The sequence below is a fragment of the Ictalurus furcatus genome, chromosome 15 (assembly GCF_023375685.1).
Source record: "Ictalurus furcatus strain D&B chromosome 15, Billie_1.0, whole genome shotgun sequence".
Classification (NCBI taxonomy): domain Eukaryota; kingdom Metazoa; phylum Chordata; class Actinopteri; order Siluriformes; family Ictaluridae; genus Ictalurus; species Ictalurus furcatus.
Genome location: NC_071269.1, coordinates 20,320,105 through 20,347,854, shown reverse-complemented (window position 1 = coordinate 20,347,854; position 27,750 = coordinate 20,320,105). Strand labels below are relative to the sequence as shown.

The 27,750-nt window shown below is 38.7% G+C and overlaps 1 protein-coding gene across 1 annotated transcript in view; it reads left to right on the top strand.

The window, feature by feature from the left end:
* Positions 1-5,164: 5,164 nt before the first annotated feature.
* The window catches only part of fignl2 (fidgetin like 2), a 66,215-nt gene continuing 43,629 nt past the window's right edge, over positions 5,165-27,750 (top strand). Inside the window, exon 1 of the mRNA XM_053644193.1 lies at positions 5,165-5,748. The gene's annotated coding sequence lies outside the window, so the exon portion shown is untranslated. The remainder of the gene's footprint in view (positions 5,749-27,750) is intronic.

Sequence of the window (27,750 nt, the reverse complement as noted above, 5' to 3'; positions counted from 1 at the left end):
TGATGGAGCATTTGGTTATAGAAAAATATTCAATGATGGGGTGGTGTGATGTGGCCCGGGACCTGAAGCTGAAGCTGAATATTTTCCAATAACCGGACACTCTGAAGTATTTTATTCCCCTTATGTCACATTATGTTTAATATTGTGGAACGTCATCAAACATCAGTTAATTCCTGTCATAATGTATGTTACATCAGCTATAAACACTCATTCTCTTGCCAGCTTCTTCTTTTTCTCTCACTCTCTTAATGTTAATAAGAAAAGAAAAGCTTCTGTTACCAAGAAACCACAAAGCCCTTTAACCTGAAGACTTAAAGTTACAGCTTCAGCTCTAACTGTGACAGAGAGCTGACACTAACTATTATTGCTGTATTTATTTAAGGCACTTACAGTTGCAATCAAAATTATTCAACCCCCATTGCAAATCAGGTTTATTGTCAAAATTTACAGACTTTCAACAGTTTGTAATGAACAAATCAACCACAAGCAACTGAAATATTTCAACACAACAAATGCTTCGTGTTTTTTTCAACTGTAATTCAACTGAAAATGCAACTTATAATGACTTCTCCAGTTTAAAAATTATTCAACCCCTTCATAGCAAGGATCTTTAGTACTTAGTAGAGCACCCTTTTGCTGTAAACGAGATGCATAGCCAGACACCAGTTTCTGGCAGCGTTCCAATTTTAGCCCATTCCTCATGAACAATGGCCTCCAGTAATATTCTTGGGTTTATGTGCTGCAACTGCCGTCTTCAAATCCCACCAGAGATTTTCTATGGGGTTCAAGTCAGGTGACTGTGATGGCCCTGTAGAATCTTCCAGGACTTCTTCTGCAACCAAGCCTTGGTGGAATTTGAGGTATGCTTGGTATCATTGTCCTGTTGGAAGGTCCAATGACGCCCAAGCTTCAGCTTTCTCACAGACGGCATGATGTTTTTTGCTAGGATTTCCTGATACTTCAATGAATCCATCTTGCCTTCCACACGCTGCAGGTTTCCAGTGCCAGAAGATGCAAAGCAGCCCCAGAGAATCACCGAGCCACCACCATGTTTGACTGTGGACAGAGTGTTCTTTCTTCATTCTTCTTCCTCCAGACATACCACTGATCCATCTTGTCGAAAAGTTCCAGTTTTGTTTAATCGCTCCAAAGAACAGAATCGCAAAACTTCGGTGGCTTATTTATATGATTTGGAGCCGACTTTTCTTGTGTTTTTGGGTCAGTAGTGGTGTACGTCTTGGAGTTCTGGCATGGAAACCTTCTGCGTTTAGTACACGCCTTACTGTGCTCACTGAAACCTCAGTGCCTGTTGCCACAAAGTCTTGCTGCAGGTCTTTTGCAATCACTCGAGGGTTTTTCACAACCTGCCTTCTCAGAAATCTGCTTGCAGCTGTTGATAGCTTCCTTTTTCTGCCCCGTCCAGGTACTTCATACTTTTTTTTAACCCTAGCCAGTTCAGGTATTTCATGTGTTCCAGTTCAAGCACACCTGGTGCAACTAATAAAGCCCTTCGTCAACACCTGTTTTGCATAGTTGTGCTGTTGTGAGGGATTCTATTTTGGGGGTTGAATAATTTTGAAACTGGAGAAGTCACTATAAGTTGCATTTTCAGTTGAATTTGGGGAAACCACTTGAAGCATTCATTGTGTTGAACTATTTCAATTGCTTTTGTTTGATTTGTTCATTGCAAACAGTTGAAAGTCTGTAAATTTTGACTATAAACCTGATTTGCAATGGGGGTTGAATAATTATGATTGCAACTGTATATACACTCAATGAACACTTTGTAGGAACACTATACTAATACTGGGTAGGGCCTTCCTTTGTTTTCAACACATTCATAGCATGAATTCTACAACATGTCCTTTGAGATTCTAGTCCATGTTGACATAATTGCATCTCGCAATTCCTACAGATTTTTCAGGTGGACTTTCATGCTGTGAATCTCCTGTTCTACCACATCCCATTGTCAGGTTCAAAAAAACAGTTTGACATGACTTTTGCTTTGCTACATGGTGCATTAGAAGTTAGAAGATGGGTAAATTGTGGCCATAAAATGATGCATATGGTCAGCAACAATACTCAAATAGACTGTGGCATTCACGCAATTATTGATTGGTATTAATGGGCCTAAAGTGTACCAAAAAAACATTCCTCACACCATTACACCACCCCCACCAGCCTGAACTGTTGACACAAGGCAGGTTGGGTCCATGGATTCATGATGTTTGTGCCAAATTCTGACCCTTCCATCTGTGTACCTCAGCAGAAAATGAGATTCATCAGACCAGGCTAAGTTTTTCCAGTCTTCAGCTGTACAGTTTTGGTGCGCCTGTGTCCACTGCAGCCTCAACTTTCTGTTCTTGGTTGTCAGAAGTAGAACCTGACGAGGTCTTCTGCTGTTGTAGCCCATCCGCCTCAAAGTACAGCACTCTGAGATGTTTTTCTGCTTACCACAATTGTTCAGTGTGGTTATCTGAGTTACTGTAGCCTTCCTGTCAAGTCAAACCAGTCTGGCCATTCTCCTTTGACCTCTCTCATCAACAAAGCATTTCAGTTCGCAGAACTGCTGCTCACTGGACTTTTTTTCCTTTATTGCACCATTCTGAGTGAACTCTAGAGACTGTTGTGCGTGAAAATCCCAGGAGATCATCAGTTATAAATATACTCAAACCAGCCCATTTGGCACCAACAATCATGTCATGGTCAAAATCACTGAGATCACATTTTTCACCTATTCTGCTGGTTGATGTGAACATTACCCAAAGCTGCTAGCGTGTATCTGCATGATTTTATGCATTGGGCTGCTAAAACACAACTGGCTGATTAGACAATTGCATGAATGTGTAGGTGTACAACTGTTCCTAATAAAGTGTACGGTGAGTGTAAGTTATATATAGAATAGGTATTTTCTTACTTTCATACTTTCATACATACTGATGAAATATACAGTTTAAACCATTTCTTCAGTTTGTTAGAAGGGCTTTAGAAATATTCTTGCTTATCTATCCAATTGGGAGCTCTTTCAGACACCAACTGTAAAATACTGCCGTTGGGTATTTAGTGAAAGAACCAGAAATGCAGAAGCTGTATTAAGAAGAATTTGGAAGTGTTTGTTCAATGAGCCCATTACAGGCTTTGTTTTTTTTTTCTTCTTCTTCTTAAAAATCCATTTACATCCAATATACAAGTCACTGGGTATACTGTTATTATAAAAATGATCATGTGTTAGAACAAGCACACTTCTATAAACCTTGCAGCCAGATCTCTGTCAGAACTGCTGGTACAGAAACGTTATCAACACCTTCTGGTATACTGTGGTATAAATGACATTAATAACTTGTTTGCCTCTGTAAAATATGTAGAATTTTACGAGTCTGATTTACTAACTTACTGTTATTGCTCCACAAATAAAATGGGTTAACTTTGTGTCTTTTAAGAAAACAAGAAGAAACAAGATTTAGTTATGGTTTCTTCCGCCATCTGTGTGCTTATAAATACAAAACATGTGAGTTAGCATAAAGAAATAAAAGGGGGGTGTTAGATAAGTCATCATTGTCCATATGTGGACATTTTCATGAAGCTTTATACACTTACAGTAACAATGCGCTATTGTATGGCATGTAACTTATGTGTGTATTATTTGTGTATGTATTGATTATATAAGTAGGCAATCTGTGTCCAGGCAATTGGAATTATAGCCTAACTACTGGTTGTACAATTGCTCCATCTAGTGGTGGGATTACTGCATAGGCTGTTACATTCTGTTACACGATGCATATGGCATATGGAGGCTTTCATTACTTTCATTACATAAACGTTTAAAAAAACAACAACAAAAAACCCAACAACGTATATATCGGCATAATTGCTGCTTTACAACAAAATATGCATATACCATAGCGCTGGTGAGTTCTCAAATCTGATTGGTCAGAAGACGTTGATTTTCTATAACAGCAGCACTGAGAAGAGTTCTGTCTGCAAGGTTTATATTAATGCACTGTTGTGATATAAGAGCTAATTCACAGGGATGGTTAGCACTCCACATAATCTAAAACTGATAATAAACAGATAAAAGTGTTGATACTACTACTGTCACACACTGTGTAAGCAGACACTTTTTTTTTTTTTTTTACCCTTTATGGAAGGAGTCTTTAGTGTCACTGTCAACAAATTACCAGTAGAGACCCACAGGGACCATTACAATTTCCATTAAAACCAATACAATTCCCATCATAACCATTAAAATTATCTCAAATTCTATGAGGTTTTCTATTGGGGTTTTTTTCCAGCAGGGGTCATACAACCCGCCACTGATGAGCTATTTTCCTAACAGCACGCCCAGTACTCTTGACCCAGTTAACGCTACCTGATAAACCATATAAGTGACTGCTCAGGTCCCCACAGCCTCCAGGAGCCTCTAATACATGACTGAGATAAAATTAGCTAGTTATAATATAGTCCAAGTTATCATATTATCTGTGTTATTTGCTACCAATCACCCTCCCTTTTTTTTTTTTTAATCTAACCTAGCTCAAATGTTAATTGACTGGTTAATTGACATGCTTCCACTGCCCAGTATTTTCAGGATTTGGTTAGGCTAGCTGGATATATTGTATGTACACACACACACACACACACACACACACACACACACACACACATATATATATATATATATATATATATATATATATATATATATATATATATATATATAATGATATTTGTATGTTTGTTAAACAAAGGTTGACACAAAGTGCTAAGGGTGTAGAACTCTGGTGTGATACTATACTGTAGTATTTCTTTGCTCAATAATAAAAAAATAAATAAACACAATTGGTAATAACTGGTCATGTGTTTAGTTTGAAATCCATACCAGTAGCATTATGTTGAAATCAATAGCATTTCAAAGCCATTCCACGTGCTTAATAATATTACACGGTTTGTTCTTGCCCAGTCTCTTTCCCTATGTCTTTGTTTTTGGAATCGAGAAAACTATTGTGTGGAATCGACTCTTAAACCGACACCACTGATTCCCATTACTAGGAATCAGAATCGGACTCGACTCCAAAATTCATGGAATCGAACAGCCCTAATATTGGGTATGAGTCATCAGGGCTGTATTCCAAATCCATACTACATAGTACATAGTACAGTTAGGTACAGTGTTGTAGCTTATTTAGACATACTATTTTAAGCGTGTTTAGGAAAAAAATGGATAAGGAGAAACAGTAACCCAGAGGGAAGAAGCTAAACGGCATTGCTGGAACTTGTGCTGGGGGGAATATACGAGTTGTGAAGACTAAGCTGCTGAATGTTTTTGCCACAAAATTTTCGCCTGACTTAGACTCGGAGACATTGGTTAAATATATGAAAGATAAACTCCACGTTACTTGTCAAAAGATGAACACTACTCAGAACCGATAAAGTTACTTTAAAGTAACTGCTGAGTGTGATAAGGTGGATATATATGAGCCACAGCTCTGGCCAGGTGGGGTATTTTTTTACCCCATGAGGCACGCGCATACCCAGGACAAATGCAGGCCCAATGGATGCAGAAACACCTGGTGGTGTAAGAGGTGTGTGGGTACCTGATGCGCATGCGCCTGCTGTAATGAAGTCGTGAACATGATTTATGAATTTTAAGAGTTGTGTCCTATAACTCGCCTGGGTTGCTCTTGGGTCGGAGTGTTGGTGATAAAGCTCAACGCATTGTTATTGACAAGCTCTTGGAGACATTCTACGGTATGTATACAAGAGATTATTATTATTATTATTATTATTATTATTATTATTGTTGTTGTTGTTGTTGTTGTTGTTGTTGTTGTTTTTAATCAAAAGAAGATCTAGACAGCTTAACTCTGATTAATGATGATTTTTATGGGGTAGGATAATCCACAACAGATTTCAGTATGGGAATATCACGTGGCAGAATACCTGGGGGTGTGGCCATATTATGGCATAAGAAGTAGGATCAGTGTGATTAGATTAGAGGTAGACTGGCGTATAGCAATATAATAATAATAATAATCATAAGAATGTTTTGGTAATTTTGAATTCTTATGAATGTTGCCAAGATGAAGATGAATAGGCTTGCTTTTTAAAGTTCTTTTATTAAAGAAAGTGTATATACAAGATATTTGTAGTAGGGGATATGAATGCTGATGTATCTGATAATAATCCTTTGTTTGGATAACATCTAATCAGGTTTTGTCCAGATTTTAGCAAGCTGAAATATTATTTCCAGTAGACAGCTATACATATATCTGTGAGGCATGGAATACGACATCTTGGCTGGATCACTGTATATGTACAGCGGATGCACATGACTGCCTAGAGAAGCTTGAGATATTGTATGTCCTGGCCACAACAGACCACATACTGTACCTGTCTCTATGATGTTAAATGTTGAAAGTTTACCTGAGATGACCAGTTATGATAATTATGAACAAAGTGGAAAATTAGACCGGGCAATACTTACAGTAATTGATCTTTGGAAATATAAACTATTGATAGAGATGTGTTTAAGTAATATAGAAGTGCCAGCTGAGACTATTGTGTGTGGTAAGGTTGCTTGTAAGAATCCTAAACATATACGTGACCCATGTGTGATGTATGTTGAAATAGTGGACCGTCTAAATAATGCCAGTAGACTGTTTAGTCAAAAAAGGGTTCAAAATGATCATTTTAGGGCTGGTTGGAATGAATATGTATCTAAACTGCATTTGGAGACTTAAGATGCATTTAAAAACTGGGATTTAATGGGTAAAGCTAGGTATAGGTGAGAATATGAACAAAAGAAACTGGCAAATGCTAAATTTAAATATGCTGTACGTTTTTATCAAAATAAACGAGTTGACCATGAGCGCAAACTCAATGGGCAAGAAATTTCAGCAAAATAATGTGTATAAATTTTGGAAAGAAGTTAAGGTTATTAATAGTAGTAAAGTACCACTGCCAACTAGCATTGATGGGCTTGTTGGGGCTGAGAATATTGTTCATTTGTAGAGAAAATATTATGGGGATATTTTTAATTGTGTTAAGAGACAGGAATTGAAAGTTGGTCATTTTTCGAATAATGATGGTGTGATTATTAGACCTGTTGAGGTCAGTTACGCTATTGAGAAGCTGGCAGTGAATAAAGCATGTGGTCCAGATCAAATAACAGCAGAACATTTAAAGCATGCTGGTACAAAGATTTAAGTGGTACTTGCTTTGTGTTTGACAGGATTCTTAATTCATGGTGTGCTACCTGATTCTATGTTAACAGTTTTACTGGTGCCAGTTTTATCTTTAATTAAACAGGTAAAATATCTGGTACAGGAAATTATAGGCCAATTGCTTTGGCAAGTATAATTTTGAAGTATAATTTCAAAAGTAGTTGAGTGAATCTTTGTGGATAAGCTCAAAGAATATTTAATAACTACAGATAATCTGTTTGGGGTGCATGGTGGCTTAGTGGTTAGCATGTTCGCCTCACACCTCAGGGTCGGGGGTTCGATTCCTGCTGGGGCCATGTGTGTGCGGAGTTTGCATGTTCTCCCTGTGCTGCGGGGGTCTCCTCCAGGTGCTCTGGTTTCCTCCCCCAGTCCAAAGACATGCATGGTAGGCTGATTGGTGTGTCTAAAGTGTCCGTAGTGTATGAATGGGTGTGTGAGTGTGTATGTGGTTGTGCCCTGTCCAGGGTGTACCCCGCCTTGTGCCCGATGCTCCCTGGGATAGGCTCCAGGTTCCCCCGTGACCCTGAGAAGGAGTAAGCGGTTGAAGATGGATAGATGGATAATCTGTTTGGTTTTAAAAGTAAGCATGACACTGATTTATGCATATATAAATACTCTACAGTATTTATGTGTTTTTTAGATGCATCTAAGGCATTTGATCGAATCAATCATACTAAGTTATTTATAAAATTACAAGAAAGAGGGATTCTCCCATATCTGATAAAGATAAGTATAATAAGGATAAGGATAATGTAATATAAGGATTTTACATTACTGATATATACATCAAACCATAAAAGTTCAATGGGGTAGGAATGTATCGGCAGCCTTTTATATGACAAATGGGGTTCGGCAAGGGGGTATACTGTCACCTCTTCTTTTTAACTTGTACATGGATGGTCTCTCTACAGAGTTAAATGAATGTAAGACTGGATGTGTAGTAGGTGATAGTCTTATTAACCATCTGATGTATGCTGATGATTTAGGTATTCTGTCGTCTTATAGTTCTGGATTTCAACAGTTGCGTCGAGTATGTTCAAGCTATGGTGTGCAGCATGATATTAAATTTAATACTAAAAAGAGTGTGGTTACGATTGCTAAAACCAAAGGGGAAAAAAACCTTAAGCAAAATTTTCCTTCCTTGACCTTTTGTACATTTTGTAGTGATACCACCTCGAGCTTAAATTGGCATCATGTGTCATGAATCTGCTCAAAATAGCCCAGAGTTCTACATTTGCCAGAAACCCAACACTGCTCACTACCATGAGAACACCATCCCCACAGTGAAGCATGTTGGTGGTAGCATCATGCTGTTGGTATGCTTTTCAAAAGCCCTAATAAACTCTGCCAGGTTTTTTTTTTTTTTTTTTGTCTTTTTTGTTTTAGAAAGGAAATTGTATCATATTGCAAGGTTTTCTTTTGGATTTTATCCCTCAGGACTGTGATGATATGATCAAATGATAATATAACAAGCTTCACTTCACAGTGCTGACAGTTGAGTATTGTATTGAGTATGTCCATAGTGAGGGCAAGATAACAAGGTAATATTAAAAAAACAATAAGGGCAGAAACCCCGACAGGTGATGTTTGTAGCTGACCACCAGGGGTCAGTATTTAGAAATTGATAACCAGATTGTGATTTTTCTCCTTAGTTTTTTGGTCTTTTTTACATTGACCTTCTTCAAAAACGTTAGGTCATATTGTGCCCTCGGATGTCTTTGAGATTTCTCATGTTTTTCTGCAGTGCATGCTGTAAAAGGATCTGTAGATGGTGCCATTGCTACCAAATTGTGGTCTATTAAACTCAAGCCTCAGTGGTTTACCTCAGCATAGTCAATATCTAAAGTCTGTGTTCTCATTTATTGATAATATTGATGACTGTGTTAAAACAATGCTTAGAGATACACAGAGCAGCTGAGCAGCCAATATTAACTAAAAACTAATATTAGTTATAACTGTTATTCATATGTTTTTATTTACTCACATGAAATCATGTTTCAGAGCAGCATAGTGTGTAAAGCAGTACGGTGTGCGTGTGTCTGTTTGACTGTATCTATGTGTGTGGGTCGAGGGCGGTAGTAATATTAGCACGGCTCTGGTGTGTCCTAGCTGGATTTGTAATAAGCACGCTGCATGTATTATTCAGAACTGTACAGACAGGTTTCACTTCACGCTCCCGTCACTCCTTGTGGCATGTCTCCAGGGACCAGCAGCCTAAATTGCTATTTCTAGTTGATCTAGTCCGTCGGCTTGGGCCTTAAAATGGCCGGGGAGAGAATAGTTGGGTGCTGGGTAGGGTGTAGAGTGTGTACAGTACAGTGTAGAATCAGAGGTGTGCTGATGTTTATAGATTTATACATTCATTCCAATACTGTATTGTCACCTTCTCTCCTCCTCATTCTTGAAGAAAAAAAAAGACACAAGGTTCTAATATTGTTTTCTGTTAGTGAATGTGTTCGGGTTATTGTTATTGTTGCAGTTAGTTTGTTGGGGAAGAATAGCAAGCTCATGCAAATTTACTTATATAATAAATAATAAAGAATTGACATTTAATGAATTGAAATGTTTAATCCTTGGCTTGAGGGAACTTTGTTTAGCACCTTGTTTAGCAATTTTCATTCATTTCATGATAGAGCCATGTGCTATGCCAGAAACACTGGGCGTGAGGTGGGAATGCACCCTGGATGATCCAGTCCATAGCATGGCATCATGCACACATACACATTCACACATGGGGCAATTTTAGACTAACCAATCAACCTACATGCATGATTTTGGGAGGTGGGAAGAAACCAGAGAACCCGAAGGAACACGGGGAAAACATGCAAAACTCCACACAGGCAGTTACCCATGCTTAGGATCGAGCTGTAAGGCAGCAACACTACCCACTGCATTGCTATGCCACCTTTGGCAATTTTAATAAACTTAAGTACCTTAATATCCCAAATAGCCTGGTGATTTCAGTTTCAGTTTTTTTTTCTTCCAAAAAACATGTAAAAAGGGGGAGATAAAATGCAAAAAATAGTTCATAGCCAGGGACTGTCTTGCTTATCTTAAAGATGACATTTCAGAGTACATACACATTAATCTGAATAGATTTTTTCTTTAAGTTTTGGCCTTTTGTCCACACTGAGACGGCATTTTTGTGCAGCGAACAAATTTTTTTGAAAACGCTCTCCCAAGTGGATAAATTTGAAAATGCTGTTGAAAGCGGAGCTGTTCAAAAACAGGGATGTATTGTTAGTCATGTGACCCATGTGATCGTCAACAAGATGGTGGACGATGTTGTGCCTGTTATCCAGGTTGATAGCGTTGTTAAAGATTAATGTCACTTTATACAACCCTCAGATTGCATTTTTAAATAAACGGCTGACGGAAATCACATTTTTACACACGCGCAGTATAGGGATGTAAGCGTTTTCAGACATTTCAGGGTGAACGAGCAATTTTTGGAAAACGTTTGCCAGTGTAGAGAGAGAGTTTTAAAATGAAAATGCAGTGTTCAGATCTATATGGGTTAAAATAGACATAGCCTCACTCTGTTTGGAATTCAGTAGCATGGTTAGGAGAGAATGATATATTGAATAGTGTATTTGCAGCAAGCAGTACATGAAATGAATGTAGTGTACTCGAAACACTATCTGCATATAGCAGTAGAATAACTACAATGTATTTTGGTAATGATAGTGAACGTATTAAACAGGGTGTTTAGACAAATGTCTTTCAGTAGTTTCACCTCCACCTCCTCAGAAGCACTTTCGTTGCACAGAAGGACTTTTGTTCTCTCTGGAAATGACTAATTTTAACTACGTGTATTATCATTACTGAAGTACACTGCTGTGATTATACTACTCCTACATACATATAGTGTTAGAAGTAGAAGTGTCAAAAGATGCATCACACCTATCTATCTGGGTTTCATTGTGAAAAGTAGAGCCTTTTGAATGAAAGATATTTTAGCCTGCCAGTCTTTAATAGATTCACTAGCTTCTCTCCAGATGCGGTTTCATAGTCAGAGCTGCAAGCTAATTACACCTTTGTTGCTAATGTTTCTGCTAATAAACCTTGTAACTGAGGTCAACAGTTTAGCCGGGCCTTTTTTCTCTATTTATTTGGCCTGTTAATGGCAGGCTATCAGATTGCTATCTTTCTTTCCTGTGCCGGTCTCTCTTGCTCGCCTGCTCTAGCCTGGAGGGGGACACATCTGAAGTGAGCATCTGGACGAAGCCTGCTGAATAGGGTTCTTTTTTTTCCCGGGAGCCTGCGCTTCAGTGAGCATGCTGGAGCGCTTTCTCATTCGCTTTTCACCTCTCTCAGTCCATTCAGACACTCTTCCTCTTCTGTCATCTCATGTCCATTTCTCATCTTCAGGCTTCTTTATTTCCCTCGCCATGTCCATCCCTTCGTTCTGTAGGACAGAGTGCGTAAATGAAATGGGGAAGTCGGGCCCTGGGTTGAACGGACAGATTTATTGATGAGCACAGAGCCCCGGTGGTCTACGAGCCTGTATAGGAGACCAGATAGATAAAACAGGCTGGGCCGTGTTTCTACAAGATCATAAAGTCCTCACAAAGCTCTGCAAAACAAAAAGCCATCTCAACCATGAGCAGCACTGTGTGTGTGTGTGTGTGGGGGGGGGGGGGCCTCATATACAGCAACTGAGCTATTGTCGCAGGTTGGAAGGATCTCTGAGATGAGCAGAGATCCCAAGGTGATGCCTTATTGTGAAATGCTGGCACATCCCAAGGTCACCTCCTATGGGATAAATGAAACAGAGATGGAGGGAGCGAGTGAATAGAGGAGTGCAATAGACACTCTTTGTAATAGGTCCTTTTTATTCATGCCCCATGATTATCCCTGTTGCTGTGGTTGAAATTCTCATGGTGTGTTCTTCACTTTCTGTAAATAACATCCAGCCTCTTGATAGTTGATGACTTTGAAACTATGGCCTTTTTGTTATTTTAATAGATTTTTTCTAGAACGTTTCATAGCAAACAGAAGCAGTGCAGAAAATGACAGCAGATATGTATTCAAAAAGGGCCTCCATTGATCTATACATTTTAAACCAATTCCAACTTTTTCATAATGTATCTTCAAGTCTGTAAGGAATAGTGTGCGAGTTCTCTGGATTCGGAGAAGTGAGAAGATATTTTCATGAATTCTGGTTGCATTTTGGGTCCGCACCAGTTTAATATCTTTGTGGTAATGTGTACAGTCGACTCTCAGGGGTTACTTCCTGTGCGATGCAGTCACTTAGAAGTTATTTCTTGTGTGTGGTTTTTGCTGGTTGAAAGTAAAAAGCGGGCCTGCACGCCCTCCTGAAGCTAAAATCCTGTTAACCCATGACCTATCACTTGACCCAGTGAAATGTTGCAATGGGCAAGAATCGGGAGTGAAACAATAAAACACTAAGAGGCAAAATCTTAGGTGAAAGTAGGAGGGGAAAAGTTACTCTCTTCTTTTAAAAACCCATTTACTCCGTTTTACTTCAGTTTTCTTTACGGAGATTTGAGTATATAGAGTGTGTGTGACGGTTATGGGTGAAGAGAGGAGGTGGATAAAGATTTTATTTGTCACGTTATGGAGGCAAAGGCGTATGCAAGTGCAGATAAGGTTTAATGCAAAACCAAAACAGTATCAACCAAAACAACTTATAGCAAAAACATAAAGACTGGGAAACAAACATAAAACTGTAAACATAACGCAGCAACAGACATATACAAGTACATACAAGTGTTATATACAATTCATATACAATTATATACAAGATAATCATATACAATTATATACAAGTGCTCATTATCCCAAACGTGAATCAGGTGCAGACAGTCATGTGACGTGATCAGGTGAGGTGGCTGATGGGATTTACATGAGAGTACTGAGTATTTACATGACAGTATTGGACTGTACCAAGATTTATCAAAGCTTTATTTGAAATATATTGGCATCTCTAATTTATTAGGCGTAATTTTCTTTCTTTGCTTTATTGTCTGAGGTCAGACTTGGCGATATCAGGAGTTTGATGGCATTACTACAAGCCACTATTCTCAAAGTTATAATTATTATTATGTTATTATTAACAGGCTATTAGCCTGTTTGACTGGTCAGTAGAAATTAATGTGTTTAATCCAAAGCTCAAAAACAACTAGACCTTTGAATAATGCCAACTGGAATGGAAATGCTTATATATTTATTTATTTATCCCTTGATTTTCTTCCTAATTTTATTATATTACTATATTACTTGGCCAATTCCCACTTCAACCCACTTCACCAGGAGGTTGAAGGCTATCACATGCTTCCTCTGAAACACGCGAAGCCAGCCAACTGCATCTTTTCAAACTGCTGCTCATGCTGCATCAAGGGATATGGCGAATGCTTTTCTGTTGCGCCACTTGGGAGCAACGAATGGAAAATCTCTATGCTAAATTCAGGAATAAAATCTCTAACTCCAATATATATTTAAGGAATGTGCGTAATATTGAGTACTTGGATTATTTTCATAAAAAGGGGGTCTTATCACTCGTGATCCCCCCCCAAACCCCTGGTCTAAGCTTTTGTCCTATCACTGGAAGATCATTAGTTGGAATCCCAATGATGACACGGACATCCGTGATTTGAAGTCTAAGGCAGGATAATTAGCCCTGCTCTCTGGCTAGAAAGGATGGTCTTCTTTTTATCCTCTGTCAACCTGAGTGATGGTAAATAAGGGGCAGGAATTAGGTTGTGTATACAGAATTGAGCAGTTAGTGCTCTCCTTGAAATGTGTTTAGCTGAATAAGAAGCAATTAAAGTAGCTTCATGCATTTTGGAGAAAGCATGTTAACCCTCACCCATCCCTTAATAGCTTTTGTGCAGCAGTGGAGAACTGGCTAACAGGTGGGAATTTGCAAAGACTAAATTGGGCGAGTGTGGGGGTGTTTACATGTTTATGAAGAATAGTTAGCTAGAGGCTGAAAAAGTGCTTTAGGTTTGTGGTGTATGCTCCAGTGTAAAAGGAGTGGCACCAACTCAAGCCCATGGGCATTGCTGATAAAGCTTATCTAAAACACAGAAGAAAATAGAGAAGCTTTTCAACAGTGTACGGTAACACAGCTTCTCACCAGTATCATTGTGTGTTGGTGTGCTCCTCCTTCATCACCAGTGGCATATGGAAACAGACATCCAAGCAGCTGACGCATACGTAACCCATAGGCATAAATCCCTCCAAATAGACCATCCACTCATCTCTGGTTCTCATGCATTGAGGAGCACTCATAATTGCAGCGTGATGGCGGAAAGGCAGGAGAGCTCGGCTTACGTGCCTGGAGAGAAAAGGCCGATCTGCTGGAACAATGACAATCAGGCCAGAGTATTAAACGCGCCAGTGACCTAGGCTTTTCCCCAGTGCGCCTCGTCCCATTGTGCGCTGCTGATTGATGTTGACTAGGGGTCACCTAAGCCTGAGCACACAAGCACAGTATGCTGCGCACGGGCCTAAACGTTTACACGCATTTATTTTACACACACATGCGTGAGCACATGCACAAATCCAGCAGCCTGCAGAGAAGCAATGCACTAATACAAACAAGCAGCCTTTTTCTACCTAAAACATGTAAATATGGCAAAACATGGCAAGGCATTCTACTGCCTATATACTTCAACGTGTTTGTGTGGTTGTGCTTAGTATCAACTCAATATATGTTATGCATATATGCTACAGATTGACCGCACACAGTAGCGCTTCTCACTCCAGACGGTGATCAGTGGGTTGAGGTTGTCTTAGTGTAGAGTGTGTGAGTCAGTTGTCTCCATCCTAGTCATGAAGCTATAATCGTATACATTTGTACAAATAAAAAAAAAATTCTCCATTGGAGAGTTCAGTAAAGCTTTGTGCTTATAACGAATCCAGCCTACACACTTAGAGATGTATGCAGGCTGGCAGTGGCTCTTACCTATTGATCCATTGATCTGAAATCTATAGAGGTGAAGTTGTCCAATAAACCATCTTGAATTTCAGACCCCTCTCATTCTCAGCCAAGTGTGACTCACAAAGGGGGAAGGTAATTGCAAATCTCTAATGGACATCCTTTAACCGACCTTCACCAGCTAAATCTGGACTACACAGACTCTGTTAAAGATGAGTGTCGGACTACAAAATTGGCAAAAAGACGATGGAACCGGAAGTGCTAAAATGCTAACTCATTTCCGGGTATTAGGACTCATTGCTGAATGTGGTCTTTGTTTATATCTGATGCTCACCTGCATGAAACCTTTTTTTGTCTCGATGTACACCTCTACCCTCAACTAGATGTCCTGTGAACCTTTCTGGGAAGCTTTCAAAAAAAAAATTGTGCGCCTCCTATCAATATCTGTATTTGTATATGTTTAGAACACATTATCTGTTGATTCTGAACAATGTATTCATATTTGGTTACATCCATAATAATAATAATAATAATAATAATAATAATAATAATAATAATAATAATAATAAAAGAAAATATATATAAAAATTAATAATAATAATAAAACGTTTCTCAGGCAACAATGTACATAATTTTCCAGCATTGTGTTCCACCTAAAGTAGGAAGATCATCCATTAGAATTGTTTCATGGCTATCTAAAACATACAGATGCTGTGGATAAACCCATCTCCATAATCAGTCTTTGCTTGCTTGAAGCTCTTCAGCAGTTTCTGAAAACAGCTCCACTGAGACCCAAAGTGGGCGAATAATAAAAAATAATAAATGAAGTCCAGCTCCAGAATATTCTGAATTTAAGTACAGATACCCGAGAGCACAAAACCTTTATCTAATCTGCTCCTGTGGGCTTCAAATCACACTGAAAAGTTAAGTCTTTGTTCTAGTATTCATCATTCTCTAGTAAACATAAACACTGAATAAATTTATGATATCTCTTACAGTGACAGGTCTCCTGGGTTTTCATGGAGCATGGCTAATCATGATGAAGTGTATAGAGTCAAGAAGGCCTTGTTTTTTGTTGTTGTTTTTTTTTACTTATTGCAGTATTTTTTTATTTATAGTTTGTGACCATAATGAATAAGAAGCCTCAGATTTGCCAGGTCAGGATTTATATATCAGTCCATGGCTTATCATGTTATTTATTTACAAAGTACTGACAAATCAGTGGAGTATAGCGAAGCAGGAAAATATTTTTCAAGCAATATTTCTTTAAAAAAAAAAGAAAAAAAGATTTCTTTCATGATGATAATGAAAAGGATGAGACCTCAGAGTTTTCATGCCATCAGGATTTATAACCCAAGGCCATGGCTTATTATGTTAAGTAATGTCATGACCATGTTTATATGTCATTAGTAGCCACGATTTAGTGACATCATGACCGAAGGTTAAGACTTTACCCTCATAAAACTGAATGACCAAATTTGGCAATGCTTGCAATACCGTAATTCCGAGTAAGCTTTTAAAACCAGTGGTCAGATGTGTGCAAGTATAAAGCGCAAAAGTTTATATACCCTTGGGAAAGAAATTGAAGGAATTTAATGAGAACAAGATGTTTAGTGTTTAATGAAATTGGACAAATCATGTTAAATATTCAAGTAGGTGAAAATGATATAACAAAAATTTATATCCCTTTCTGACTATGATTTCTTTTATAACTCATTCACCGCCTTCTTCATATCAGGTCTGGAAGCTGAGAGGGTCATGAGGAAATGTATCCTTCCGTTTTATATTGATTTTGGATTGTTTTACATTTATTGCATTATTTTGGGATACAGTTGCATTTAAATTCGATCCTTTCTATATTCTATTTTATGTAGATAAATTGTAAAAGAGGAGCATTTCCACCCCCCACAATTCAAAAACCATGGGGGGGTGCAAACTTTTGAACTCACTGTATACAGCCTTGAAAAAGTCATTCTATAGAATGATGAGTTCAGAAGAAAGTGGAAACAATCCTTGTTTTTGTTTTGCATTATGAATAGCCTGAGAAAATGGAGGGAAAGCAATAGCAAAAGTGTAGACTGGATGAATGAAGGGCTGGCCACTTACACACACACACACACATTAACTCAGCACATCTATTGTCCGCAGCACGTCCCCAATGGCTCAGCGGCTCTTTGACTGACAGCTCGACAGGCTGCTTTTGGAGTGCTACCACATGGTGAGTGTGTGAGGAAGGAGTGTAGCGCATGGCTGGTTCTGATCCAGCACTTTACTCCAGTTCCACACACACAGACACACACATACACATATTTATCTAACGCATATTATTTTATCATGCATAATAAAGAAAACACCACGTAATGGAGTGAGAATGATTCGAGTCATGCCATACGCTTGGTGTCTTGGTTGATGTCTTTATTTGGGTGAAGCATGCATATGTGTAAGAGTGTGCAAGTGCGCTCATTCATTCTCCCTGTGTGTCCTTGTGTGTTTGAGTGACAGGACCGTGGGAGACGTATTGAGTAGTTGGACTAACTTTTGGCACCCTACAATCCTTCTATTTGAGAAAGAGCCCCTATTCAGTCAATCCCTCCCTTCTACCACACACACAGACTCATAGACACTCACTTATGGCTCCACATGGACTCTGGGAGCGTGGCGGCGGTGTGCAGCGTCTCACACTCGAGGGGTGTGTCCCTTGGAATGCCGGCAGAGCCGGGAGGCAGAGAGAGGGCTGCTGGGAAACAATGGGCAAGACATCTGTCATGCGTGGCTGCACTCCCCTCCACTCACAATGGAGCAAGGCGAGTGGCTAGTGGTGCTTTTCTTTTTTCGGGTTTTCCTTTCCGGGGACAGCTCCGCGCAGCACAATGGTTCTTTTGTCCCCTTCTTGCTTTTGCCAACGTTTAACCCTTCAAACCTGCTCCTTTTTCTGCCTGGCTTTTTTTATTGTGCAGGAAAATAAAACAAAATGGGAGAAACTCTCCTTCTAGTGCTGCTTCTCATCATCACATTTACCACACACACACATGCATGTGAGTATCAGCACCATATTGCAACATTACTCAGCATTTCTCAGATGATTTCACAAGTAATCTGATCCCTAAGATGCTGTCACACCCTCCTCTAATCATTTCCTCCTGGTTGATACCTGTCAGCGTATTGACCACTGCATGCATGTATGCATATGAATGGCACACGGGTCTCTAGCGCACACGGTCTCGACTGAACACCATCGATTCCTGCGTCCAGGAGCGTTTGTATGGAGTTGCCTGAAATTACAGCGCCGTAGTTCCTGCCCTGTTCTAGTCACGCTGCTGCTAGCGCTCATTTAAATTGTCCATTGATTTCACAGCCTGCCTGCCTTCTTAAGGAATTAAGGGGTTCGAGCTGCTCCGACATTGATTCAGAGTCCGATTGCAATTTATTATTGCTGTCAACAACAAGATTTCTCAAGGAGACAACTTGTGGAGGAGGGATTTATTTATTTATTTGTTTAGGGTTGCAGATTTTGAGGATGCAGAGCCTGCCAGTTTTACGGTTCATGCATGAAACAGAAGACATGCACGAGAAAAATTAAAACAAAGTGCAAATTATTTACGCCTTTCAATCCATCTGTGGTTATGGACCATAATGCACCGACCGTAATGCATTCCGAACTGCTGCATCCTGGCTGTTAATTGTTCCCAGCTGTTGGTGCTCAGGGAACAAAGACACTTTTGAAAAGGTGATCTGTTGATTGGGGCAACGGTCTGCTTTTCTTTAATGGGACATGGATCATAGGAAAACTGGTATCTGCGTAGAGCGCCGCCTGCTCCGTCGTCACCGCTTTCACGCACACGCTGTAGCAGCAGTTGTCCAGCTGTGTGAGAGTGTGTGTGTGGTTGGAGAGGGGTTCTGGTGGACAGACACTTAGCAGCTTTGTGTGCTTCCTACAACACTTCCAAAAAATTTCCCCAGCACAACAAATGATGGTTTCCTGTGCTGGAAATTGTGCCACATCATGACAAAGCATTCGATTTAAAAGCGATTTTGTAGTAATTATAATGGCACCCTGCTCTCTGTGACTCGTATACCTATAGATGTGTTGGCGTTGATAAAGGAGTGCATGAGTGAGGAAATGCAGCCAGGCACACATTCACACACAAGTGCAGGCTCGCATAGATGACACACTCCACACTCTGTTCCTCATCAGCATAAATATTTAAAAAGAGTCTGTCACTGAAGCGCCACTGTCTTCTCTCAGTCTGGATGTGCACACCTACTGTACAGGTATGAGAAACAGAAAGGAACGCTAGTTGTGTAGTCACGCCGTTCTGCCCCTTCAGGCTGAAAAAACCTAGCATCTCGCACATTGCTCTCTCAGAGCTATGAAATGGTCAGTCTGGAAACTGGTGTCAGTTCAGGGCACTATTTCAGCTGTTTGAAAACGCATATAGAAGCAGTCATGTCAGTATATGTAGGTCTGGCAGCCTGGGAAAACCTGTTGTGTGTCACAGTGGATGAATTCTGGCAAAAATGATGAAAAATGGGTTTTGACTAGAGAGGGCAAGGATCTGATGTCGATCAGGCTAATAACAGCAAAAAATGTGGATGTATATCATACATCAGAGAAAATATCTTAGATATCAGATGCTGTAACAAATGGCAAAGATTGGAATTGGATTTGGAAGGGAAATTTATTTTTGGGACTGGAAATGTTTACATGATTGTTTTTTCTTTTATTATAATTGGTTTATTATGTTTATATTTTATATTTAAAAAGCATGTGTTTTTTGCACGAAAAATGTTTTACTGTGGAGTGTTTCAGTTAAAAACAACATTTTAAAGCTTTAAAAGTAGTATTTAAAGAAAACAATATCGGATGAATATTGTTTTTAGCTGATACTCAAAGTTTCAGTATTACTATCATTATCAGAAAAGAAACAATTATGTTGTGCTATCTCTAGTTTTGACCAAAATTGTTTTATGTTCTGCGTACATAATACTTTCTCACCTCAACTTTAAGACAACAGGAATATATTTAAAAGTGTTATGCTGTTTTTATTAACTTTCTGAAATGCAAGAACATCTGGTAAAGGCAGGTGTAAAGCTAGACATAGTTGCATAGACCATAATGAACTTTCTTTTATTTTCACACTATCCATTGTTACCCGATGATCATCTTAGGGAGTTTTTCCTCGCCACTGTCGCCACCGGCTTGAACATTAGGAATGAATTCACACTTAAAATGTGTATCCTGTGTTTATATGTTTCTGTAAAGTTTCTTTGAGACAATGACCAAGCGCTATAAAAATAAAATCGAATTGAATTGAGTTCCCTTGGACATATTTATAATTTTTTTGCATTTTATTGCATGTTAAACGCAAATGAATTAATAGCAGTTGTTTTTAGACGATAATTGTGTTGGAGTCTTTAAGTAAAATCGTTTCAGTCCAGCCACTTTGAAATTTTAGATGCTCCTCTGAATTCTTTCTTTTCGCCATCTCCACAAACTAGCTAGGTAGCTGCTTGAATCTGAGCGTGAGCGGTTACCATAGAAACGTAAGGGGTTTGCCGTTGATTGGTGTCGTGACACTTGCGCACAGCACTGCATACAGATGTTACTCAACTAGAATTAGCATTTTTCCACCACAGGTACCGCCACAGTCGCGGCGGTAACACGCATTTGCTGTTCTTGACCGCTAAGTGGCGTTATAAAGCTCATAAAAACTAAAAATGAGTAATGTTTTGTTAATAAATAAGCATGGTTGATGGAGTAACGGAGTACAAGCAAAAACGGAGCAAAAAATGTATTTTAATCGTTCATGTTCGAGTAAATTGTTTTAATAAGCTTTGAAAATAATAACATGAAATAAGTCACTCCAGAATTTTTATTTGGCAAAATAACAAAGATAATATACTGTAATTTTTTTTATTACTATTGATTTATTCCGTTATTTGATCTCCAGTTCACACTTCCAATAGTTTTGCAAACCGCCCCATTGCGCCACCTGGTGGTAATTTCGTGAATGACTTTCACATGCAACTGGTCTGTATTTACCTCCATGGCTTTGCGGCGGCTGAACCCGCGGCGGTAATAGACATTCTGGTTGACTACCTAATGTACATGCACTAGCCGGAACAACCTGAAATATATTATTGTAAACTGACTTTTCATTAACTTCTGTAGGCTGAACATGAAAGGAATTGTAATTGACTTTGCATTTTCTGCAGGAAACTGATCTCCAGTGCTGTGTCTAGGTTTTTAACAATCATATGTTGGTGAAAGGTGAGACACCTGGCTCACAAGCTATAGGTTCCCGACCACTACACTACAGGTTTGATACAGCACCTAAAAGCATGTCCTGGTCTGTATCTAGACCATGTATAATAGTTTATTTTTCATGTTATCCATTTGATTTGTTGTCAGATCTGTTTTTTTTTTTTTAAATATTGTCCTTTTGAAAGGACTGACGCTATTAATAAAGTCCATTTTCATTCCCTAGATTTTAATTGACTATTAATTAATCAATTCTGATTTTTAATGTTTTTCAAAAGCATAAAAGGGACAATAAATGATTATCTAATAGTTTTAAAAAGTCTTCAGTTTCGAATTCACAATTTCAGTTTCTGTTTAAGCTACAAATTCTCATTTCAGTGCATTAGTAATACTGATAGCATGACCAGGAGCTCAAATTTGATCAGTTCTACATAGGTCCAGATCTTATTTAAGCATTTCAGCCTACACCATACCATGTTGATGGGAGAAACACATAAAAGTCCCAAACACTTGAAATAATATGCTTGAGGCAAAATGAAAGAAACTTGTAAATTCAATTCTGATAGTGCCTGCAGTTTTTGTTCCTTATTTTTGTACGGCTGATGCAAAAGATTGCATGCCCTTACTTTGAAATGATGAAAACATCAAGAAATTTAATGCAAGTTATTGTAGGTTTTCCATCTGTATTGCAAGTCGCAAAAACATTTCCAGATAGAGTATGTTAAGATATTAATAGTGAAAAAGGATAATAATAATCATCATCATCATCGTCATCATCAATTTAAGTTTTTAAATATTACCTTTCTAAATAATACATTTTTTAAAATAATAAATAATATCTTGTCACATATGCCCTGCGATGGATTGGCATCCTGTCCAGGGTGTACCCTGCCTTGTGCCGATGCTCCTTGGGATAGGCTTATCCTTAGGATTAAGTGGTATAGAAAATGGATGGATGGATGGATCTTGTCACACAGATCACAGATCAAAATGGAAATTCCAGTGTAATGTGTCAGGTTGGAAAGAAAATATCCAGTATGAAGAGCTACATCGCTCTTATCAGCGCTAGACAGTTAATGATACTGTATGTAAAATGTGATAATAATGTTTGGCTTCCTTACTTAACTGTAACCAACTGAAATATTGGCATCATGAGCAAAAGCTAACTGGTGAACATTAAATATGATTCCATGTTTGGGGTGCCAAATTTAATAACTCTTCAAAATGAAAGTTTAATTTTAAATCATATTAAAAATAGAATCTAAGAAAACATACATTTAGCCATGTAAAAATAACGATAACTCATCTCAGACACATTATCACATTTAATACAAGGTTTCTTTGAAGACAGGCTGCATTTTGCTCTTAAATGTGGAACAGGGTTGAGTAAACTAGCATCTATGCTTATGGCATGAGGATATTAAGGACTTATATTATATATTATTTCACTTAAAACGAGTTTTTAAAATGAATCATTTACTTTCAGTGTCTAATTTAGATAAGAGGGTTGTACTTTGAAAGTGACCAAATCAGTCAGTATCACAATATAATTAATATATAATTACAATTATAAAAATTATGAGAGAACACAATTTTCTTCTTCCATAATCTTCAGGAAATTCTGACTTCCTGTTAAACATGTGACTTGAGATTTAATCCAAATATTTTATGGGGGTGAATGTGTTCATACAGGTTAAAGTTGTGGGACATAAATGCATGTTTAAATACATTTTTAGGATGATATTTCAAAGTAAAATGTACTTATAGTGTGCTGGGACAGGCAAAATAAAAGTGCTCTAGCGGTTTTATTAATGTTCTATTAAAGTTAATTATATGAAATATGCACATAGGTTGGTCTGATTGACCTTTAAAACGTATTTTACCTTTACTTTGTTTACATATTTATAAATGAGCTCCAATTTGGTCTCATACTTTATTTAATTATAGGTTTTTATTGAAATGTGTTTATATTTAGTATATGGATCATTAACAGTTAATGAAAATAATTGTGATTATCCTTTTTACTTCTTTTTCTTACTGTATGGAGAAGAGTTGAATTTAGCAAAAGAAAAAAAAAAGTGGTGTTGGAAAGTAGTCGAATTCTGCTCATTTCCACCACTTTAGTGTCTGATTTGGGATAAAGTCTAGATGGATTTGTGACGTGACCTCATTCCATTGCCGTCTCTCCACGGCTGTATTGTATAACTCCTCCAGCTTAGATAGTGGAGGGATTTGAATCAAGTTGAGAGGCTGAAACTAAAACTGAAACCAGAGAAAGAAAGAGAACACGGCCGGTCAGTCCAGGTGTCCACTCGCAGTATAGTGTGTGTGTTTGAATAGGAAATGGAGCTCTGTGAAAATAGCCAGTGAAACAGTAGATCTCAAGCTTCCATTCCTCTGCGTTCTCACGAATAGCCCATGGGACTGCAATGGTCGTGAGGTTTCTGCTTCAGCTTGCTTTAGGATCAGCATCAAAAACAAGGACAGAAGTTAAGAGAGAAATGAAGTCTTTGATTGTCTGAATGTGGGGTGTGAAATGAAATTTAGTAAACTGAATGCTTGATAGCTCAGGCATTTAGATGCAGTTAAATCAAGTGGCACCATCTGTGACAGCTCTGAAAGCAATTATGTACCATAATGTGTACACAGGCACAGATCTGTAATAAAAAAAAAGCCTCCACAGTGCCTGAAATTGATCTTTGAGCTTTGCTTCCACACCCATAACCCTGTCCTTTATGCAGGTCTCGTACTGCGTGCAGTACCAGCTCAGGGTCAGACCCCTTCATGTCGTAGAGTGCTAGTGATGCGCCCTCAGTCAAGGGAGTGAAGCTTGTAAAGACAAATGCTGAACGCTGGCTATCAGCTACGAGATGACAAGCAGAGCCACACACAAGCTGTAAATGTGTCAAGCTGTAAATGAGGCTCGCTCTTACCTTCTCCCTTGTTCTCCATTTGAATTGAAAGAAACACAGCTACCTTTAATGTTGCGCCAAATCGATTTTGAGATTCCTTTTTAATGGAAGGATATGTTTATGGTCAGTGAATGGATAGTGTTTGTTCTTTGTTGGTATTAACAGGGCTGTCGGCCACCTCTGACCTCACGGCAACTGTGAATGTTTCAGTCACTGCTTTACTGAATTCAGTAGTTTAAAGGTGAGGCTGAGGACATTGCATGGAGAAGAAGAATGAATAGTTTGCATCAATACAAATTGTTTTTATTCCATGGCATCTGTATGCGCAAGGCTTTCTGCATTGGTCCATTGGCCATAGAAGTATTCCTGTCCTAAGTTTCAGCTTAAATAAGGCTGTGGTCCAGCATACATAAACACACAACAGCCCTCTGAATCTCCAGTACTTATTGGGTGAGGAGAATTGGGGCAAACAGAGACTTTCAAGGTGTATTGGAGATCAAGCAAGTGGGAAGTAACCTGATATGAGAATAAAACTGTTCCTGTGGGATTTTTGTCACTTAATTTTGGAACAACGTAATTTTCTTTCTTACTTTTTTAGACATAAAGACTCAGAGTTGTCCCTTTAGACGTCATAGCCTTAGGTCAATGGCTCAGTGACTATTACTATTTAAAATAAAAAGTGTGAACAAACTGAGCTGAACACACTGCCTCCTTAGTAATAATCGTACCAGGCTTGAATGTAGAAAACTAGGTTTAAATATGTTATAATGTCTCTCTCTGTCCTGCTAGACTTGCGCTACATGTTTCCTTCTGTAAAGGGCCATTAAGCTATCAGGGACAAGGCCTGTGCGAAGCGAAACACTGTCCAGAGCTGAAGGATTCCTTGGAGCTGGGGGAGGCCTGAGGGAGGGCAGCGGCCTGGGCTGATGAGGGACAGACCTGGGTGAAGCATGCTATCAAAGTCAGAGGAATGCAGGAGCAGACAACGGCTGTGTGGAACGCCGTCTGTCCTTCATACACTTAATTACAACCAGAAAAAACACACACAGAGAGACTGAACAGCCCTTTGGATGGTTTGGATGCAGCAGATGTTAATATGTATATAAAAGGCATAATCTAAAATACGACTGGCTTTTTTTGTCATGGCTGAAATTGTTTTTTTGCCTTTTATTAGAGCTACAAAAATGTATTGTGGCATTGTACCTATGGGGTAAGCAGTCCCTGAGCAGGAGAATGGTATTTACAGGGAGTGTTTGCCTTTTTGTCAGGCCCATTCTAGTTTGGATAAGCATAGTCACTAAGCATGATGTTTATGCTGATTGTCCAAGACATCACTGTACATCGCTGTAGTGTTGTTCTGTTCAGGCTCAGCTGGCCTTCAAACATCTTTTATTTGTTCTTCTTGGACAAAGCCATGCTCCTCCACTTGATGTTAATTTATTCTCAGGGACGTGCCCGTAAACCCTAACTAAACCATCTGTCAGAGGTCGTTACTTGTCTGCTCCTATAACATCGTCATAAGATTCCACTTCCTCTACTTTTTCCCAGATTACTTGGCGTGAATATTGCCGTGAGATCCCAGTGTCCTCAAGGACCATCACTTTTTTCAAAAAAAAAAAAAAAAAGTTTAAGTTCAGACATCTGGTATCAGGTGCTAGTAAATACAAATAGTATGTTTAAAAATGCAAGAATGTCAACGAATGTCAATGTCTCAAGGACATGTCATAAAACAACCAGAGTCCCACTATATAGATCAGCCGTTCACCAAATGTTAATCTTCATTCCGCAAGTCCCCAAGCATTTTAAATTCCACTGAAATACTAATTACCTCTTTTGAGTAACCAACGAGTTAATTTTTTTTTGCTATTTGACAGATATAAGGTGATATTCCTTTGGTTTCGTAGCCTTTCTCACTGCCCCATTTAGTTCCATTGACTTATTATTGCACCTAGTGGTCAAAATTGGGAACTTCAAAAAGCACTAATAGAGGTTCATTGGGGAAGGATTCATGTTGCCCCATGCTCACGCTTTTCACTGGGGGAGGAGTACTGGACAGGATAGTTAATGGGTTTGCCAAATTAGGTTAGTTTGTAGTTTTATATTTCCACAAAATAAGGCAAAATGCAAGTGCAGACAGTGTGTCTCTGAGCTACAGGAACATTTCTATTGTAAGATATATTGCAAAGATAGGAAGAGGGAACTGTTGAACAAAGGTACGTCCAAAACCGCTTAAAACAAGCTGCTAGACTGTATGCTGAATGACTGTATGTTGCTGACTCATAACTGCCAATTATGGGGTTATTCTAAAACATTCACTAGATAGTAGCATGTAGCATGAGTCAAATGTAACAGCCTCTTCACTATGTTGCTATTAACGTTTTCCTGCTCCAAGAAAAGATATGGTCATGAACCACTGATGGAAACAATATAGAACATGTCTTGAATTTCAGCTTTAGTTTGAAATTAGGCAATTTGTTGTGTATTGATGTCTAAATAATTGGGCAAATGATCCCTAATTGAGCTGGAAGACCACAGATAGATTTCTGCCATTAGTGTATTTTAATTATTAGCTGTTCATTATTATTGTTATTTCTATTTACATTATTCATAGAGCAATTCAAATAGTGAACAGTATTTCTCCTTAGCTTTGCCCACACACATTTTGGCCTGCCAATGAGCCAGCTAGAATTTTTTGGCCTTTACTTCACTTCTTGTTTTTTTTTTTGTGGTACAAGGAGAAAAACATTCAATAATTATTGATTAGCAGACATCCAACTTTTACTACAGCCCCTATTTAATCACAAAAGCTGATTTATTGTTGCTTCTCCAACAATCCCATTAAATTGCTGTCTAGCTAATCAAGTCCATTCACTCTCCTGGAGGACTAATCTTTCACAAGGCTAGCAGAACAAATCCCTGTGGTAACAGGATTGCCGTGGAGCCAGGAGGCCCGTTCTCCTGCCTCGGCCCATAAATGAGGACCAATGTTTACAAGAGTTTCTGATTCCGCGGCAAATCTATGAGGTGATTTGTCTTCGTGACAAACACGGTCAGTGGGACCACAGTGATTTCAGTAAACACCATTAATGGATGACATTCTTCTTTACTTCTGTACATGGGGTCTATATGAGAGCTCTTTGCATGAACCTGCACTTGTATTTTGTTGTTAAGTCATACTGTTACTTGTGTGAGTGTTGCAGAAGTATGCGGTTCAAGTCACTGTTGTGCAGAGTGACTGAGACGGCTTAGGTGTGGCACATACCACCCCAGACGTACATATCTACACCCTGTACATTGCTTCAGGGGAGCTTAGTACTTATGTGTGCTATTTGTCTGGAGGTATCGTGTGCAAAGAAACCATTAAAAAACACCCGTGTGTATGTATGTGGGTGGTTTTCTGTTTATATGCCTGTGTAATATATGCAAGCATAAGCACGTATGGTTGCA